Raw genomic sequence first — 20,793 nt, 5'->3', positions numbered from 1 at the left:
AGAGACAATGACAGACACTACATAATGACCAAGGGATCAATCCAAGAAGAGATATAACGATTGTAAATATTTATGCACCCAACATAGGAGCACCTCAATACATAAGGCAAATGCTAACAGCCATAAAAAGGGAAATCAATGGTAACACAGTCATAGTAGGGAATTTTAACACCCCACTTACACCAATGGCCAGATCATCCAAAATGAAAATAAATAAGGAAACACAGCTTTAAATGATACATTAAACAAGATGGACTTAATTGATATGTATAGGACATTCCATCCAAAAACAGCAGATTACACTTCCTTCTCAAGTGCTCATGGAACATTCTCCAGGATAGATCATATCTTGGGTCACAAATCAAGCCTTGGAAAATTTAAGAAAATTGAAATTGTATCAAGTATCTTTTCTTACCACAATGTTATGAGACTAGATATCAATAAGAGGAAAAATTCTGTAAAAATATAAACAACTGGAGGCTAAACAATACACTAATAAAAAACCAAGAAAATCAAAATGTTTGATTTTTTGATTTAGAAAGAAATGACAATGAAAACACAATGACCCAAAACCTATGGGATGACCCAAAACCTCTTAGAACTGCTTTTGCAGTTCTAAGACGGAAGTTTATAGCAATACAATTCTACCTCAAGAAACAAGAAACATCTCAAATAAACAACCTAACCTTACACCTAAAGCAATTATAGAAAGAAGAACAAGAAAACCTCAAGTTAGCAGAAGGAAAGAACTCATAAAGATCAGATCAGAAATAAATGAAAAAGAAATGAAGAAACAATAGCAAAGATCAATAAAACTAAAAGTTGGATCTTTGAGAAGCTAAACAAAATTGATAAACCATTAGTCAGACTCATCAAGAAAAAAAGGGAGAAGACTCAAATCATGAGAGATTACTACATGCAACTATATGCTGATAAAATGGACAACCTGGAAGAAATGGGCAAATTCTTAGAAAAGCACAACATTCCGAGACTGAACCAGGAAGAAATAGAAAATATAAAGACAAATTCCAAGCACTGATATTGAAACTGTGATTAAAAATCTTCCAACCCAGGACCAGATGGCTTCACAAGCGAATTCTATCAAACATTTAGAGATGAGCTAACACCTATCCTTCTCAAGCTCTTCCAAAATATAGCAAAGTGAGGAACACTCCCAAACTCATTCTATGAGGCCACCATCACCCTGATACCAAAACCAGGCAAAGATGCCACAAAAAAGAAAACTACAGGCCAATATCACTGATGAACGTAGATGCAAAAATCCTCAACAAAATACTAGCAAACAGAATCCAACAGCATATTAAAAGCATCATACACCATGATCAAGTGAGGTTTATCCCAGGAATGCAAGGATTCTTCAATATACACAAATCAATAAATGTGATACACCACATTAACAAATTGAAGGAGAAAAACCATATGATCATCTCAATAGATGCCGAAAAAGCTTTCAACAAAATTCAACACCCATTTATGATAAAAACCCTCCAGAGAGTAGGCATACAGGGAACTTACCTCAACATAATAAAGGCCATATGTGACAAACCCACAGCCAACATCATTCTCAATGGTGAAAAACTGAAACATTTCCACTAAGATCAGGAACAAGACAAGTCTGCCCACTCTCACCACTGTTATTCAACATAGTTTTGGAAGTTTTAGCCACAGAAATTAGAGAAGAAAAAGAAATAAAAGGAATCCAACTCGGAAAAAAAGAAGTAAAGCTGTCACTGTTTGCAGATGACATGATACTATACATAGAGAATTCTAAATATGCTACCAGAAAACTACTAGAACAAATCAATGAATTTAGTAAAGTCACAGGATACAAAATTAATGCACAGAAGTCTCTTGCATTCCTACACACTAATGATGAAAAATCTGAAAGAGAAATTATGGAAACACTCCCTTTTTGCCACTGCAACAAAAAGCATACCTAGGAATAAACCTACCTAAGGAGAGAAAAGACTTGTATGCAGAAAACTATTAGACACTGATGAAAGAAATTAAAGATGATACTAACAGATGGAAAGATATACTATGTTCTTGGATAGGAAGAATCAACATTTTGAAAATGACCATACTACCCAAAGCAATCTACAGATTCAAGGAAATCCCTGTCAAACTACCAATGGCATTTTTCACATACTAGACCAAAAAATTGCATAATTTGTATGGAAACACAAAAGACTCCGAATAACCAAAGCAATCTTGAGAAAGAAAAAAGGAGCTGGGGGAATCAGGCTCCCAGACTTCAGACTATACTACAAAAAGCTACAGTAATCAAGACAGTATGGTAATGGCACAAAAACAGAAATATAGATAAATGGAACAGGATAGAAAGCCCAGAGATAAACCCACGCACATATGGTCACCTTATCTTTGATAAAGGAGGCAAGAATATACAATGGAGAAAAGACAGCCTCTTCAATAAGTGGTCCTGGGAAACCTGGACAGCTATTCTAAAAGAATGAAATTAGAACACTCCCTAACACCATACACAAAAATAAACTCAAAATGGATTGAAGACCTAAATGTAAGGCCAGACACTATCAAACTCTTAGAGGAAAACATAGGCAGAACACTCTATGACATAAATCACAGCAAGATCCTTTTTGATCCACCTCCTATAGAAATGGAAATAAAACCAAAAATAAACAAATTGCACCTAATGAAACTTAAAAGTTTTTACACAGCAAAGGAAACCATAAACAAGACAAAAAGACAACCCTCAGAATGGGAGAAAATATTTGCAAATGAAGCAAAAGACAAAGAATTAATTTCCAAAATATACAAGCAGCTCATGCAGCTCAATATCAAGAAAACAAACAACCCAATCCAAAAATGGGCAGAAGCCCTAAATAGACATTTCTCCAAAGAAGATATACAGATTGTCAACAAACACATGAAAGGATTGTCAACATCACTAATCATTAGAGAAATGCAAATCAAAACTGCAATGAGGCATCACCTCATACTGGTCAGAATGGCCATCATCAAAAAATCTACAAGCAATAAATGCTGGAGAGGGTGTGGAGAAAAGGGCACCCTCTTGCACTATTGGTGGGAATTAAGTTGATAGAGCCACTATGGAGAACAGTATGGAGTTTCCTCAAAAAACTAAAAATAGAACTACTATATGACCCAGCAATCCCACTACTGGGCATATACCCTGAGAAAACCATAATTCAAAAAAAGTCATGTACCACAATGTTCACTGCAGCTCTATATACAATAGCCCGGACATAGAAGAAACCTAAGTGTCCATCGACAGATGAATGGATAAAGAAGATGTAGCACATATATACAATAGAATATTACTCAGCCATAAAAAGAAATGAAATTGAGTTATTTGCAGTGAGGTGGATGGACCTAGAGACTGTCATACAGAGTGAAGTATGTTAGAAAGAGAAAAACAAATACCGTATCCTAACACATACATATGGTATCTAAAAAAAAAAAGAAAAAAAAATGGTTCGGAAGAACCTAGGGTCAGGACAGGAGTAAAGACACAGACATAGAAAATGGACTTGAGGACATAGGGAGAGAGAAGGGTAAGCTGGGACGAAGTGAAGAGAGTGGCATGGGTGTATATACACTACCATATGTAAAATATATATCTAGTGGGAAGTAGCTGCGTAGCACAGGGAGATCAGCTCTGTGTTTTGTGTCCACCTAGAGGGGTGGGATAGGGAGGGTAGGAGGGAGACACAAGAGGGAGGAGATATGGGGATATATGTATATGTATAGCTGATTCACTTTGTTATAAGGCAGAAACAAACACACCAATGTAAAGCAATTATACTCCAATAAAGATGTTAAAAAGAAAATGCCCAGTCCTTTGGATATAAGGTGCCAGGAGGCAATATCTGGACTTCATGAAATTTTAATACAAAGCAGAAAACAAATGCTAATATGTCCTTGTCACAAAGCACATGGCATGTGGAGAAGCTTAATGAACTGCAAAGAGTTTGCCAATCCCATTTTAAGAAACATCGATTAGCAGTCAGTAATCACAACTCTGTCTTGATGAGCCATAGCACAATTTTTGATCTGATTCTCTGAACCTCAATCATTCATTCAACAAGGATTTATTGGGAGCTGAGGTAGCAGAGAGTCCTGGTGAAGAGCAGGGACTCCCACCTGTGCCAGTTACAGTCATAGAATCTTATGGAAGTTAAGCAAACTCTCTGTGCCTCAGTTTTTTCATCTGTTACATGGAGATCTTAGTTCCTACCTCATAGGTCTGATGTGACAACTGAATAGATGAACATGAATGTTTAAAACATGATTCACATCCTGCTTCACAAATGGTAGGCACTAAATAAGTGTAAACCTAAGTGTTACCTCTAACTATTACAATGTGTCTGCATCCTCAGAACACTCAGAGTACCCAGTATTTGGGAAGATAGCAGAGGTCCATGAGTGAGCACCTGAATGAGAAAGTGGATGTGGCTGGATTATTATAATTGCACCAACACGCTGAATTTACCTTTGCCTGGGTCCACAATTCACCAGGAAACCAGATCAATGCAGTGGGAGAAACACTAGACTGATTGTTTGATGCTGTATAGATAAACTTATCCCCCAAAGTGTTACTACTTATGTTCAATTGTGAATATAGTTTAATTAATTGTGGCTGCAGGGGTATATTTTTTGTGGGTTTTTTTGTTGTTTGTTTGTTTGCTTGTTTTGTGGTACGTGGGCTTCTCACTGTTGTGGCCTCTCCCATTGTGGAGCACAGGCTCTGGACGCACAGGCTCAGAGGCCATGGCTCATGGGCCCAGCCGCTCCGCGGCATGTAGGATCTTCCCGGATCGGGGCACGAACCCGTATCCCCTGCATCGGCAGGCGGATTCTCAATCACTGCGCCACCAGGGAAGCCCTGTAGGGGTATATTTTAAATCACCCTCATGCAAACCATTATAATTAATGGTTAATTCTTGATTCTCTGGAAGGAACAGGAACGTTTATCAGAGTAACGATTTGGGTTCAAAATAAGGTCCTACCCATGTTCCTATTACCCAAATAAACTCTACAGCACAGAGCAATAGGGAATAGTTCCAAATTAACACTGCCCATGGGAATATCCATTTAATATTTTCTCACAGACAATTTCCTCTGTTATTATTCAAGCATCAGTTGGGAAACACCATCTTGATCTGAGCATGCTTTGATGATGCAGGAGTTTATAGCTATAAGCAGAAGAAAGATCCATTTTCTTCAACAAATTTGGTGGAAGCAGAAAAACATGCAGTAAATTAAACTTGATTTGCATGACATTGTGCACTATTGCAGCCCTTCCTATGAGCCAGGGAATGCTCTTTGATTGAATTTTTCTATTTCTCTATGTCTGTATGGTATTCTGGGAACAATCCAGGAGCCCTCTGTTGGCTCATTAACACCTGTAAATTCACATTGCCTGGTGTCTTCCTTATACTGTAGAGGTAATGAGTCTAAATCCTGGTAGGGCTGTGTTTTTATTAAAATTTCCTTGTATCCTTTTCTTTTCATGTCAAACAGATTGCTACATGTTTAACCCTTTAATGTCTTTTATGTTATTTCGTTATCCTGGGAAGTAAAGCAGGAGTTAGAGAACTATCATTGGGTTGCTAAGAAGGAGAAATCAAACACCCAGGGAAGTTGTGACTGGTAAAACATAGGTTCTGTGTGGTGACAAAACAGTAGGAGATTGGAATTCCAGATACTTAAGCTGGGGGTCAGTCTATAGGATGCCAAATAAAGTCTCATTTATTCATTAACAGATATTTCTTGAGTGACCCATACATGGTGATGAAGGCAAGGTGGTTATCAAGAGGAAAGACAAAGACACTGCTCCCAAGTCACAGTCTGGCAAAAGAGATAACAGTAAATAAATGCAAAACTAGCTAATACATAGAAATATGCTCAAGGTACTATGAAAAACTAGAGAAGAGAGAAGCTAACCCATTCTGAAGGATCGTGGGCTTCTCAGAGTAGAGGAAACTTGACCCGAATGTTAAGGAGTCAGTTAGCTGTGGAACAGGGATGGGGGTCTCAGAGGGAAGAAATAACATATATGAATGCTCTGTTAATGGAGAATGTGGGTGCCTATGTGTGTACAATTCCAGGTAGAGTTCCGATGATCCCTTCCATGATGGGGTGGCTTCAGTGGTAGAGGCCAGCTCACTTTGGTGATCTTGCCCTTTGAGGCTGAAAAGCCATTTGGTTCTAATTCCTAGTTGGTAATCTATTCCCCAGAATGAGCTATTCCATCATGACCTATTCCATGGAAATATACTTTGCTGATTTACTGAACAACTGTGCCATCAGGGGTGGGTAACCCCAAAAGTGTTATGAAGATGCTGACCACTCTGCGCCTAGTCATCCTGCCCTGAAACACCTGGAATAACCTGTCACCGTCAGGAAAAGCCTCAACACACAAGTAATAGAGAAACTATACCTCTCCCCTATGTCCTTCCAGTCTAAGAGTTGGGGGTACCAGATCTGATCATAGTGGAGCAAGGGAATCAGAATGTACTAACTAATGCAAGCTTGAGTCTGTTTTGTGTGGATATATCAGGCTCTATTTTTGACCAGCCTCAAGGTTACATTATTCTGAGTGGATATGGTCAATGGATACCTTCTGCTGGAGAGATTAATAATGAATAAGACCCTAGTCATTAAAGTTAGAGTACAGGGCCATATGGAGAAGTTGATCCTGTTGATTGCTCTATTAATTAAGGTGAGCTAGTTACCATAACAAACAATTCACCAAACATATAATGGCTCAAACACAGTACAAGGTTTACTTGGGTTTTTTTTTTTGATGCGTAACAGTGCTGAGTAGAAGAACAGATTGATTCAGTGAGTGACCCTCATCCATGCAATTATTCAGGAACCCAGGTTGATGGAAGATGTGCCATTTTCAAGTTGTGGCTGAGAAGATCACCTTGGGGGTTGTCTCTGCTCCTGCCAGTTAAAAGAAAAAAGAATGTAGAGGAAAGCATAGGGGAGGTTTTTATAGGTTGCCTGGAAATGGAACACACCATATCTATTCATATTCCATTGGCTAGAACCCAGTTATATGGCTACATCTAATTGCAAAGGAGTTAGGGAAATGTAGTCTAACTTTATGCCCCCAAAGAAGAGGAGAGCATGAATTTTTGATAACAGCTAGCAGTCTTCTACAATCCCCCCCACCTCGTACCACCTTGACTATTAGACCTTACCTAGATTTTGTACATGGCCCAGTAATCACCTTGGGTACCAGGACCATGGTTTACTGCTATCATTGTGTGCAAGCCATGTGGCCATATGCTTTATCCTCACTACTGCTCTCCAGGGTGATGTGACATGACAGTTCATGGCTGATCACCAAGATCATAAAAATAAGAGTTGGAGAAGCTTCCCCTGTGATCTCATGTCTGGAGGGCCACATTGTTTTAAGATGATAGAATCTGAAGCTTTCATCTGCTTTATTGGTTCATAGTTCTAGATAACATTCTGATTGAACAAAGAGTTCCAAACAAACAAAAAAATTTGAAAATAACTAGAAAAATAACTAGTCTAGAAGCTAGACTTCTAAACCAATTTCCATGCATCTTAGAAATAGACTGTGTCAGAGAAATGAGTTTAAAAGTTGTGATTGAATAGTAATGAGTCATGAGAGATATCTAGAATTCAATTATAAGAGATAGGAAGTATATGAAAAGAATGCAAGATTCTGACAGGTCTGAAAGTCTTTAGAATTAACTAGAAAATGCATTTATATATATTAAGAAACAAAGAAAAGCAAAATCCAATCAAACAAGCTGGAGTTAGGAATGAAGTTTTCTGGGGGTAAATGGAATAAATCATGTAATGTATACCTTGATATGAACTAAACATTCTATGAGGCCAGCCTATTGGAGGGTTTAGGTATAACCATGGTAAATGGAACTAGGCAAGTCCCATCAGTACTGCTGACAGATATCCAGTCACCATCCCAGCTGAAACCTCAGGTTATCGTGTTAACTTCAACTGAATCAGATATTATCCCCCCAAATTACGTGGGTAACACTATTGTTTCTTTACTGTGTAAGCATCTTTCAAAACTCAGAAGATTTAGAATTAAGTATTGGAATGCTTAAAAGACCAGAACTGTCATATTAATATCTTTGTGTCAGGAAAAATTTGGAATTTCAGTTACTAGTAATGGTTAGATACTTATAATGACCTATTAGAATAACAGTTAAGCTTTGTAACTTCAATTTAAAACATACTATTGAGTAATTGATTTAGTCCTGTAATTTTAGGTTGAAATCTTACTAATTTTATACACAGTGTTAAAATATTTAAGAGAACTTTAGGTTCACCGTATTTAAAAGTCTAATTTATTAGATTTATAAGAATTATTTAAGTATGGGGAAAGTTTTTCAGCCAGATAATTGAAGTATTTAAAGAGAAAATTGGGGGCTTCCGGGGCTTCCCTAGTGGCGCAGTGGTTGAGAATCCGCCTGCCGATGCAGGGGACACGGGTTCGTGCCCCGGTCCGGGAAGATCCCACATGCCGCGGAGCGGCTGGGCCCGTGAGCCATGGCCGCTGAGCCTGCACATCCGGAGCCTGTGCTCTGCAACGGGAGAGGCCACAACAGTGAGAGGCCCGCGTACCGCAAAAAAAAAAAAAAAAAAAAAAGAGAAAATTGAATATATTAAATTTATAAGTGCAGCTTAAAATTTGTAAAGGAGCTTAACCAAGTTTATATATGGGACCAAACATGAATAACTGCCCCTTCCTGAAATATGATTGTTAAGATTTGCTAGATTTAAAGGTAAAATAGTAAGACTTGCAAACTGAACTAAAAAGCTTAAGGAAGGATTACATTTTTGGATTAGTAACTTTACTAAAATGGGTATTAATTATTATAACCAATAAGATAATCTGATTGGAATTCTTTGGCAAAGAAAAACTACTCTCAAACACACACACACACAAACACACACACACACATACACACACAGATACAACCCTTATGTTTATCAGATTTTATATTCAGGATTCCATATGAGGTTTCAGGAAACTTGTAAAAAGAAAAAAAAATCAGTCAACTAATTGATGGAATTCCATATTGATGGAATTGACCAGTCTTCAGATTCCTATCTCAAAGGTTTCCCAAGAGCAAATCCAAAGATGGAGAGCCTGTTCATTCTGTGCAGTGTTATTCCTCAGACTGCGCAATGTATGTAGACCCCCCTTAAAGGGAGAAATGCTCAAGAATCGCTGTGTTAAATTATTTTTATGTGACTTAAATATGTTTAACATAAAACTAGATATAAACGTTCATGGTAAGAGCTCTTATACGCTCCAAACAATTTAAGCAACTAAATAAAAACTCAAATACAAACATAATAAAATTCAAATGAATAACATTAATGTACTGTGATGAGTAATGTTTGGCTGAAATGCAATCACAGTTTGCAGCATGAGTATGGTTCTGGCTGTGCAGCCCTAGTTCCTCGGACGTCCATTATTACCTTGTGTACTGATTCTGTTTGCCATCACTTTCTTCTTCTGAACTACTTTGTATGGCCTGCCGTGATGTCATTTGGCATGAACACATCATTTCCTATTCAGTTCACCTCTGTTCTTTTCTCATTAGTAGGAACCATTAAAGCAGTGCCACTTGGCAACAACATAATTGCAAACAAAAGCAAATAATGCTGACATCTTGGGGGCAGAGCTCAGTTATAAGGTGGTTATTGAGCTCATCCAGAATACCCATCCATTTAAGTTTGGGGATTATTATAAAAATGAAAACTGATTTTAAAGTTACTATAGAATGTTGAGGGTGTCCAGTTTGAGAAACATGGTAAAGAGGAAAGAAGTTAAGCTTTGAAGAAAGACAAACTCAGGTTCAAATCCTTCTAACTTTTCCACTTGATAGCTGTGTGACCGCTTAGTGTCTCTTTTCCCCATTAAAAAAATAAGGATAATAATACCAATCACAGAGCTGAAAAGAGAATTAGAGGTAATATGTATAAAAAGATGAACAAATGGGTAAGCACTCAGTGAAAGAGTGTTGCTATTATTATTAGAGATTAACTATACTTAATATACTTACCAAATAACGCCTTCCGAAGTTGTGTGTGTGTTTGTGTGTGTGTATGTGGAGAGAGCTGTGTAGCTGGAAATTTTACCCACATCAGAGACAAATGAAAGATATTTTAAAGCAATGGTTTTCCATATATGTTCTATGCAGCCTTGGCTAGGGGGAGGAACTGGAGTTGGGAGAACTGGTGGGGTTCAGGGTTTCTACTTTCTCTTTAATGGGAGCAATTTTGTTTTACATACATGCTTTACACACAGGGCTTCCATTTAAGATAATATTTGAATAAATCAATTTTATAGCTAAAAATAAAAAAACGTTTGAAAAGCCTTCATATATTATTATAATGATGATGATGATGACCCTTGACCCATTATTATGTGGCAGACACAACAACAATATGAGTTAGGTATTATAATTATCCTCACTATACTGGTAAAAAATTAAGTGAAAAGTATATATATACTTTTGTCTTCTGTAGTGCTTTGAATAAATTATATTTTTGGCAGTGTTATGACAACAACCTGAAATAGTCCTCAATTTTGAAAGCCCCTATAAACAGATCTTCCAGGTCTAAACTTAAAATGTAATTCCTTAAAGTTAGGCAAAATCGTTTTCTCACCGTTTTGAAATACTAACTCATGGCCATCAGCTAGGAATTCACACCTCTCATTCAGCCTCTTAATGAGTCAGCATCCTTCATTTGATTCCTATTAAAATGAAAAAGCGTGAAACCAGTTTCGGGCAAGTTGAGAAAAATAGACTGCCTCTGAATTTTTCACTGTAATTTCATCCCAAGGGCCCTAGAAACGCAGACACATGCATGACTACTAGCTAACACACCACATCTCATGCATATGTGTGTGTGCTGGGACACACATACACACACACAGACACTGGGAAAGGGCTTATTATTGTTATGCAAATATGTCTCTTAACTAAAGACCAGGATGCCAAATTGTCTAAGGAATTTATTAATTTTGAACTCTGAAAAAAATACATGAGGATGAGAGAAACCATTGGTTAAATTTCTTATAAAATTATCTAAGCTGCTACCTGTATTTGGGATTACAGAGCTTTTGTTGTCATATGATGTGTATTTAATTTTTGTCAAAGGTGAAAACTTCTTTTTGCCTTAGAAAGTGTGAAGTGAATCGTCTCATTCTTCTGGACAAAGTGTTCCCTTTCATGTTGTAACAACCCAGTGCTGCTGCAAATTTGGAATGCTGTTGCTTAGATTCTCAAAGGCACAGTGGAAATTTGGAGGCTGCTTTCTCCCCCTTCAGCTCTTAGCACAGGGTGTAGAGTTGTAGCACATTGTACTGAAGGCTTCTACCTTAACACCCATAGATGACCTCTGAATTGACCTTTTTTTTTTTCCCTTCAAGGGAATCATTATTTTCAACAATCTTGAACAGTTTGGTTGATTGAATCAACCATATCATTATTTTAAATGGTCATTAAAATAAATGAAAAAATCCAAATGATTGTAAAACCTGTGCTTTCTGCAATATGATCACAGCCAAAAGCTCTGTGTGTATATAATAAAATAAGGCCATGGCACAACTATCATGTTGTGGTCCGAACGCAGGTTGGAAAAGAATTTCCAGACACAAGGCAGAATGTAAAGAGGATAGAATTTATTAGAGGGAATGGTCACTGCCAGAACAGCAGGCCAACTTCCTAGTAGTCTGGGAGAGCTGACCCCAAATATGTGCTATTAGTCAGTTTTTATAGCCAGAGAACAAAGGAATGGTCCGAGGTGAAAAATTTGTTTACTGATTGGCTGAGGCACGTATACTTTCCTTCTATAGGGTGGAAGTGGGACAAGGCAGATGCCTTTCCTTATTTGGGAAGAGAGAAGAACAGGTCCCTTCGCCCAGGTGGGCTCAGTAATTTCATACCCATCGCAGCATGGCAGGGAGGGCGATGAGAGTCCGGTAGGGTGTGTAACGCTGAAACTTTTTCAGGCAGGGTTGTCCTTTGTCCTTGAAGCACCATTGTTCTTGGAGTACCACATATCACATAATGTCACAAATATTCTCTGAAACCAGGAGGGTATAAATAAATAAATTAGTTAGTTGGCAGAAAAAAAAAAAAAAAGTCTAGCTAATGCAGCCAATGGATGAGAGCGTGCTGTGATGAAAAGACATTAAATTAAGATTTAGGAAAACAAGGTTCTTGCTTTTGCCCTTTAGTAACTAGCTAAATTGTGTTGGAAGAGTCACTAATTTCTTTTGAGTCTTAGTCTTTTCCTAAGCTAAATATTACAAAGATTTCCAGCCCTATCTGTGGTACATACTCAATGTGATAATATGTATGTTGTAGTTCATTAGTGAAGTTCAGCAGACATTTCTGACTCTTCTCTTTCTGGTGCAAGGAAGGGTTGCATTTACTGCTTGCTTTGAGTTTAAATATTACCATATGAAATGCTCTGGCCAATGAAATGTGAGCAGAAATGATGTGTGTCACTTTCAGGTAGAAACTTTAAGCACCAGTGATTGATTTGCCCCATACCCTTCTCACTGCAATAGTGATTGTAGACGCTCATATTGAGGTGACATTTTATCTTGGTTGTTTGGGTCCTTAAGTGACTACAATGAGCAGAGCCCTGATGCCCCAGGTTGGACATGCATCATAAGTAAGAATTTTTATTATGTTGAGTTTTTGACATTTTGGCATTATTTATTATTGTAACATAACCTTACACATCCTAACTACTACAGTGTATGCAAGCACTTCGAAAAGTATTCAGGATTATTCAAGTAGTCAGAAAGAGAAAAACAAATACCATATGCTAACACATATATATGGAATCTAAAAAAAAAAAAAATGGTTGGGAAGAACCTAGGGGCAGGAGAGGAATAAAGATGCAGCTGTAGAGAATGGACTTGAGGACATAGGGAGGGGGAAGGGAAAGCTGGGACGAAGTGAGAGAGTGGCATGGACATATATACACTACCAAACGTAAAATAGATAGCTAGTGGGAAGCAGCCGCATAGCACAGGGGGATCATCTAGGTGCTTTGTGACCACCTAGACAGGTGGGATAGGGAGGGTCGGAGGGAGACACAAGAGGGAGGGGATATAGGGATATGTGTATACATATGGCTGATTCACTTTGTTATACAACAAAAGCTAACGCACGATTGTAAAGCAATTATACTTCAATAAAGATGTTGAAAAAAAAAATGAATGAAGAAACCACAAGTTGTGAAAACATTTTTAGTCTGTGTGGATTTTTAAAGAGCTCAAAAGGAAAAGTAAAAAACAAAAAAATGTTGCCTCTTTAGGGATATCTTCTTTTTAGTGGAAAATCAATTTGCAAATGCATAATAAAGAAATGGCCACATGGAAAACAAAGTACAGGTAAAGTATTCACAGGAGGGACAGTAGTAACATGCAAGTAAGGAATGCTTCTTGTTTGGTTTTGTTTTTTGCTGGTTAGGGCATATTTTAGCAGCTGTTTTTAACTGACCAGGAGAAAAGTAGGCTTGGGTTCTAAAAGAAAATCTTGTTTTGTGTAATCAGAAGAGACAATGTGGGAGGGGTCTTATATAAACATTGTATTTTGTTTTGTCAGCACAGTGTTTAATTCTTTTCCTTTTCTTAATTGGAATGCCTTTCTGTGAGCATGAACCTGGCTGTTCTCCAGAGCACCCATCCTTCCCTAGTGCCTCACCTAGCCCCTCTATACAGCTGTTACCTGCCTGACCCTGGAGATCATTTCAATTTTGCAATCCTTGCACTGAAGTGCACAAATTTCAGGGAGCAATGGGAGTTTATAGTAACAATTAAAAGCGAATACATCTCTACAAAAGTTATATATATGTACATCTCTGTGCAACTAAAATGTTGTTTAGACAGTACAGGCAACCTGGGAGTCATTAAAAAACTGGAGATAGACACTACCTTGAGGGTAAGTGAACATTTTTTTCCCCTGTAACCCTGAAAGGAAATTTAAGAGCTAAGCAATGATTGAAAATTAAGCTTGAATTGGGTTACTGAGAAAACCACTGAATTAAATGTGATATTTCTTTTAATTTTCCTCCTTATTTTAAAATTATGTCCCCATCAAACTGCTTCTCATCTTTTATGGTTTTAGATCCAGATATAAATCAGTAGAAACGAAGCTGTCTATATAATTGGCTCTTTGTCTATGACAGTGACCATACTTTGTACCTTGGACCATACTTTGGGAAAAAACTACTTTATAGGTATTACCTTGCAAAACCACCTATTTAAGAGATGGCAAGAGATGACCCCTAAGAGAGACTCCATGGTCAAGTACCTTTGGGACTCTGCAAATCTTGATGAAGAGCTGTACTTGCCCTGTGGACAATGCGTTGCCCTGATGACACTGTAGGATCAGTCTTAGCTGGAGCTACCTGGGAGGTTCAAAATCTTCCTTTTAAAAATCTTTCATTCTCTCAAATCCTGGTTGCTTTCTATCAGCACTCTTGCTGCCTCAGTTTTCAAAATATATCTTGAATGTGCCACTTCTTACTAGGGTCCCTGTCACTGCTCTTGCTTGGTTCTTCTTACTGGGTCCCCACTCTGGCTGCTTGACAGTCTATTTCCCACACAGAGGCCACCTGATCCTTTAACACTTAATCAGTCCATGCCTCTCTCCTGCTCCAAAACCACCAGGATTTTCTTATCTGTTAGAATAGCATCCGTACTGTTTACCATGCCTACGAGACCCTGCCTGCTCTGATTCCTGGCTACCATTCCCAACTCCTGGCTGGCCTACCTGCCTTGTTCCTTCTACACCAGCCAGTCTGGCCTCCTGAAACATGCCAGACCCACACACTCACTGTCCTCTCCTTCTGGAATGCTCTTCCCTCAGACACCTGCTTTGGTACTCTTCCAACTGTCCACATCGTTGCCCTAATGTCATCTATTGAAAGAGTTCTTACTGTCATACTTGCTCCCCTTATACTAGTTTATTTTTTTGTTATTATTCTTATCACTGCCTGACATTACATTATGTATTTGTAACAGGATATTAAAATAAGACCCCTCCTGTGTTTGAGGTCCCAAAGCTGAGAACAGTGGTTTGCTCTCTACTTGTGCAGGATATGCCAACTGCTGCTTTGATGGAAGAAGCTAAGATTAAATTGGGGAGGGAGATTTATAAACTTTTAGAGTCAAGATTTCTTTAGAGAGAGAGCCAAGTGGTGAGGATAGGGTGGTGGAATCTCGAGACAACTACTTGGGAGAACTTAACACATGTTTCCTGGGGTTTGAGGGTTCCTAGGGACTGGTGTCTGACTTATGAGTTACAAATAAGAAACTTCCGGGAGAAAGTCTGGCTGATACAGCCTGTTGTGGGAGCCTGCTCTTCCAGAATGACTCAATTTCCCAGGCCATATGTGGACTCCTGGACTGAAAGGTCCAGGTGACCCCAACAGAAGGATAGATCAGAGGTTGAGGAAGAGTTTAAAGGCAGCCAGATATAGAAGAAAACTACAGCTGGGAGGCCCCCAGGATGCAGGAGAGGGATCTCCAAAAGGAGTATTTGGATAGACCCAACACTGCAGGACTACCCATTCAGGATGGTGCCCATTCTTGTTATCCTCACATCTACCTGGAGGACTGACCTTGGAGAGGCTAGTGAGTGGGGATGAGCTGGTAGAATCTTATCCCATATCAGGCTTCCATGCTTGGATCAGTCCTGAGCTGGCAGAGGCAGGGGAAGGAAGAAGATCTGAAGCAGATGAGACAGCAAAATTTTAATCTGTTATTGCAATTTAAAAAAAAAAAACTAACTTGCTAAAGAGACTGCAGAAAGTCTCTTCAGCAAAAGAGATGCCTTCTCAACCTAAAAAAACTAGCCAAGCTGTTTCTAATTTTTTTCTGTTCTTGTTCATATATTTTATTTATTTATTTATTTATTTTAATTGAAGTATGGTTGATTTACAATGTTGTGTTAGTTTCTGGTGTACAACAAATTCCAGATTCTTTTCCATTAGTTTATTACAAGACATTGATTATAGTTCCCTGTGCTATACAGTAGGGTCCTTGTTGTTTATCTATTTTATATAAGTTTGTTTTCTACATCCGTGACTCTCTTTCTGTTTTGTAAATAAGTTCATTTGTATCATTTTTTTAAGATTCCACCTATAAGCAATATCATATGGCATTTGTTTTTCTTTGTCTGACTTACTTCACTTAGTATGATAATCTGCAGGTCCATCCATGTTGCTGCAGATGGTATTATTTCATTCTTTTTTTATGGCTGAGTATTATTCCATCATACATATACACCATATCTTTATCCATTCATCTGTCGATGGACATTTAGGTTCCTTCCATGTCTTGGCTATTGTAAATAGTGCTGCTATGAACATTGGGGTATTTCTAATGATTTTTGAGATACTATGTTGGGATGCTGCAATGGTGGTGGGGATAGGTGGAGAGATGGTCAGAGGTGGAACAGCCAACCCTCATGAAGGGAGAGTGTCCCCTTGACAGGAAGGGGGTCTTACTTTGGGGGTCTTCTTGGCTTTCAGGGCTAGGAAAGACCCTCAGATGGGATTGACTCTGTGGACCCTGGGGCAAGACTCTGAGTTTCCACTTTCAGGAGAGTATGATGGTTTGGACAAGGCATGTCAGGCTGTGACTTTTGTGGAAAGTCACCTAGAAGTCACTACTGAATGTGTGCACTGGGTAAGATCCCTGGTACCTCTGCATTGTCCTTCAGAGGCGAGGCCTGCTACTCTAATGAGGGAGAGTTCAGGGTCCTGTTTAATTTGATTTAGAAAAGTTAAATAATGGGACATGTCTTGCATCTGAGTGTAGTGGTTGCAAATTTATATGCACCACACAGGAGAATGGGACCACAGGGCATAATTCTGGAAAGTCAGAGGAGGGGAATTAAGCCACCCTCTAATTTACTGCTCTATACAACATGCCTGTCAAGTGTACTTTGGGCAGGTACCTGGAGTCCCATTTGCTGGCAACAAGTCATAAACAGCTTGTTCACCGGAAAGATCTTGCAGTGAGACATTGTCAGGCCAGAGAGCTAGACGTCAGAAGGCCACTCTGGCTCCTGACCCACCCTCGGACTCCTCCCTTCAGAAGCAATGGGGCTCCAGGAAGACTGAAGGGGAAACATGCAGACAACCTCACTGGAGACTGAATTCATGACTGCCAGGAGGTGGAAGCGAATAAAAGGGGAATTTACAAATCCATTAGGGAAAAGGGAGCATTATAGAGAAAAGAGAAAACGTTATAAATGAAAAGGGGTGGGAAATTAATGGGGACTAAAAGAGATTAAAATTTTATGTGCTCCACAGGGTATATAACACTTCACATGCAATTAGGAATAAAATCACAACTTCTCGAACCCATGTTCCCTAGAGGCAAAGGAGGGAAGTGATGGGTGTAGGGGTGGGAAGAAAACCCCAGAGGGCCATTGTCACAGGCTTGGGGCAGGTGGTGGACGCACACCTGAGACCTCTTGGCTTTACCTGTGTCTCTGTGGACCTACATTTACAATGAGAGCAAGGCACAGGTGTGAGGAAGGGGAAGGGAACAAAGTCAAGCAGCCTTTTCCTGTCTTGTCCTGTGCAGTGGGAAAGGTTGAGCCATTTCACAGGGGGTATGATTTCTCCTGCAAATGAACAGAGGCACACTTGCTAATAATGGTGAAAACTAACCTATGTTCAGAATTTTCAGTTTGCAAATCACTTTCATAAATATAGCCCTGTGGGACAAGATCCTTTGAGACAGGTAGGAGGAGTAAGTGTTTTAAAAGTTATATCTCCCTTATTCTAGAGATGAAGCAAATGTGCTCAGTAAACCCAGCTAAGTGGCCCAAGGTTGCACAAATACCAAGCAGCAGAGCCTGATATTTCAAACCCAGGTCTTGTCAACCAAAATAATAATAATAATAATAATGCAGGAGGCTGTAAATAAGAAAAGAGTTTATATGGGGGTCTTAAGAATTGCAATTCGGGAGATGCAGATTCGAGTAACCCTGAAAGAGTGAAGAGAAAGAGTCAGGGGCTTATAAAGACAAAATGTCAGGAAGTTTGTGGAAAGTTGCCTGGTGAGAATTGTGATTGACTCGATGCAAATAGGAAAATATCTGTCCTTAAGGAAGTGCGAGTTGTTTTAGGGTAGTGGTCAGATAAGTATATAGACTGTCACAAGTTATTTTAGGGTAAGAGTCCCATAAGTATCTTGAGTTTCTGGCAGGTGTTCTGGATGACATTATGCACTGGGGAGACGTGCAGTGCATAAGTCGCACTTCATTAATGACCTCTCAGCTCCATTTTAGAAAGCTCCCTTAGCAATACCGACTCCATTATGATTTTCCTTTCACAGCCTTAAAATTCTAATCTAGGCTCACTATTTTCCTGGGGTGAGAAGAGGGTAGAAGGGGGGAGAAGTTTTGTCTTAGGGACCGAGTATGTAGAACAGTACAATCACCACCCTGAGGTCTCCCTGCCCTCAGATGTTTTCTGCCCAGCGTTTACAAGCCCACAATGAGACCTTCTCCATTTGTGCACGGTGGTTCTCCAGTGGGGTGCTCCAGGCAGTTTGCATGGGACAGTTCTATGGTGCTCAGGATTGCAAGATGTTTGCATCAGTGCCTCCCATTCAATACAAAATGACAGCAGCAGCCTGGGTCATCGTGACAACAAAAATGTCCCAGTCATTTCCATGTGTTTCCTGGAGGCTGGTACCATCCCTGATTGAATATTTTGTCTCCTAAGAGGGAGGGGTAGCAGGTTGACCTTGTGTTAGAGGCTGAACTCTGTAGATTTGGAGCTTGGTGTCTCCCCACGCCTTGCACTGAGGGAAAATAAACCACAGAACTGAAACGTGGTAATGCACAGCCCACTGGCTGGGTTCACCAACAATGAGCAGAGAGAATGGTGGAGCAGCTCACCCCAGGCTCATGGATTCCACTGCCTGAAACAGAGTCCAGGCCTTCATTGCTTTTACCTCTAAAGAGATTTAGGGACATTGTGAAAATCATGTATATCTTATAGTAAATGTAGCTACATGTGGACATCCTTAGTTCTTGATTTATGGATAAGAAGACTATAGTTCCTGGTTTACCTAGGGATGGTCCTGGTTTACCTAGGGACGGTCCCAGTTTATTCCTGTTTTCCTGACATCAAGAAAGTAACATCAGTATCAATATCAGTATCAATAACTCCCTCTTTCCCTCTGAGATATGTCCTGGTTTGGATAATAAAATATATGTTCCTCCTAATACGGAGAACTCAGGGTAATTCCCTACATGCTGTGTGTCTGAGAAGCTGAGAGATGGGCAGCCTCTATACAACCTAGAAGGCCCTCCTTTGAATTACAGTGCGTGTTTGGCCATTGTTATGGGCTGAATTATGTGCCCCCCAAATTCGTACATTGAAGCCCTTATGCCCTGTACTTCAGAATGTGACTGTATTTGGAGATAGGGTCTTTAAAGAGGTAAGTTAAAATGAGGTCTTAGGGTGGATCCTAATCCAACATGACTGGTGACTTGAAAAGAAGAGGTGATTAGGACACAGGCATGCACAGAGGGAAGACCAAGTGAAGATACAGAGAGAAGATGGCTGTCTACAAGCCAAGGAGAGAGGCCCTTAGAAGAAACCATCCCTGCCAACAACACCTTGATCTGGGACTTCCAGGTCCAAGAACTGTGAGAAAATTAATTTCTGTTGTTTAGGTCACCTGCTGTGGAAGTTTGTTATGGCAGCCCTAGCAAGCTGATAGAGTCACCCTCTGGGATATATAAACCAGTACTGACCACCAGCAAATAAAAAACATTGTTCCTGGGGTGATGGGCCCTTGGACCTGATTTACACAACAGCTTCACTTGGTCTGTAGAACTAAGAGACTGAGTAAGAAAAAATCACTCCTTAAGGGTCAGATCTAGAGAGAGGGACCTAACCAGATTGAAGTCGCCATGAGGAGTTAGTGGTCCAGCCTCTGGGAATTGTCGACCTTTGCAAAGCCCTGGAAACAAGGCTTGAGGCCCAGCCACAGCTCTTCCCCTTAGCAACTGACCTGTTCTTCCAATGGGGCTCCATGAGTTTCCTGACCTCATGAGCTGCTCTTGGTGGTTGTGTTTGCCACTGAGAAACATGACTTTAGGGGCTTCTTCTAGCATTTGAGGTTCCATGGTGACCATCATAAAGCACACACACCAGCCAGTAGGAGGGGAAAATGACTTTGTCTTGTACCCTTACCTCTCTGGAGGCTGGGTTACAGGCATGAGTAGCATTCCCTGTGTGACTCATGGGGTCAGTAGTCTGCAATCCAGTGACATCCATTCATTAAGGGCTGGTTTTGGAACTAACCATATGTACATGTATTCATATCATGGCTCAGCCAGTGCCAGTTTTACCATCTTAGGCAAAAATACAGAATCCTTCTAAGTCTATGATTTGGGAATATAATATATGCCAATTAATGTTTTATAAGAATTAGGTGGGATGATATTTGTAAATTTTTCAATATTCTCTCCACCTAAAGAAGCATAGCTAATGCCAGTAATAATATTTCTGGACCAGGCCCAGCTTCAGTGGAGCTAGCTGCCTTTCTGGCCCAAGGAGGTAGACATTATTAAAAGACGCTTTTGAGTGGAGGTCCTGTGACTCACAAGACTATCCTCAAGGTCCTGTACCAGCGGCTTGTGGTCTCTGTTCCCCACAGCCCATATTTCCTCCTGGTTCTCAGCCCTTTCT

This window comes from Kogia breviceps, chromosome 1 (assembly GCF_026419965.1).
Source record: "Kogia breviceps isolate mKogBre1 chromosome 1, mKogBre1 haplotype 1, whole genome shotgun sequence".
Classification (NCBI taxonomy): Eukaryota; Metazoa; Chordata; class Mammalia; order Artiodactyla; family Physeteridae; genus Kogia; species Kogia breviceps.
Note: the sequence above shows the minus strand (reverse complement) of the source record.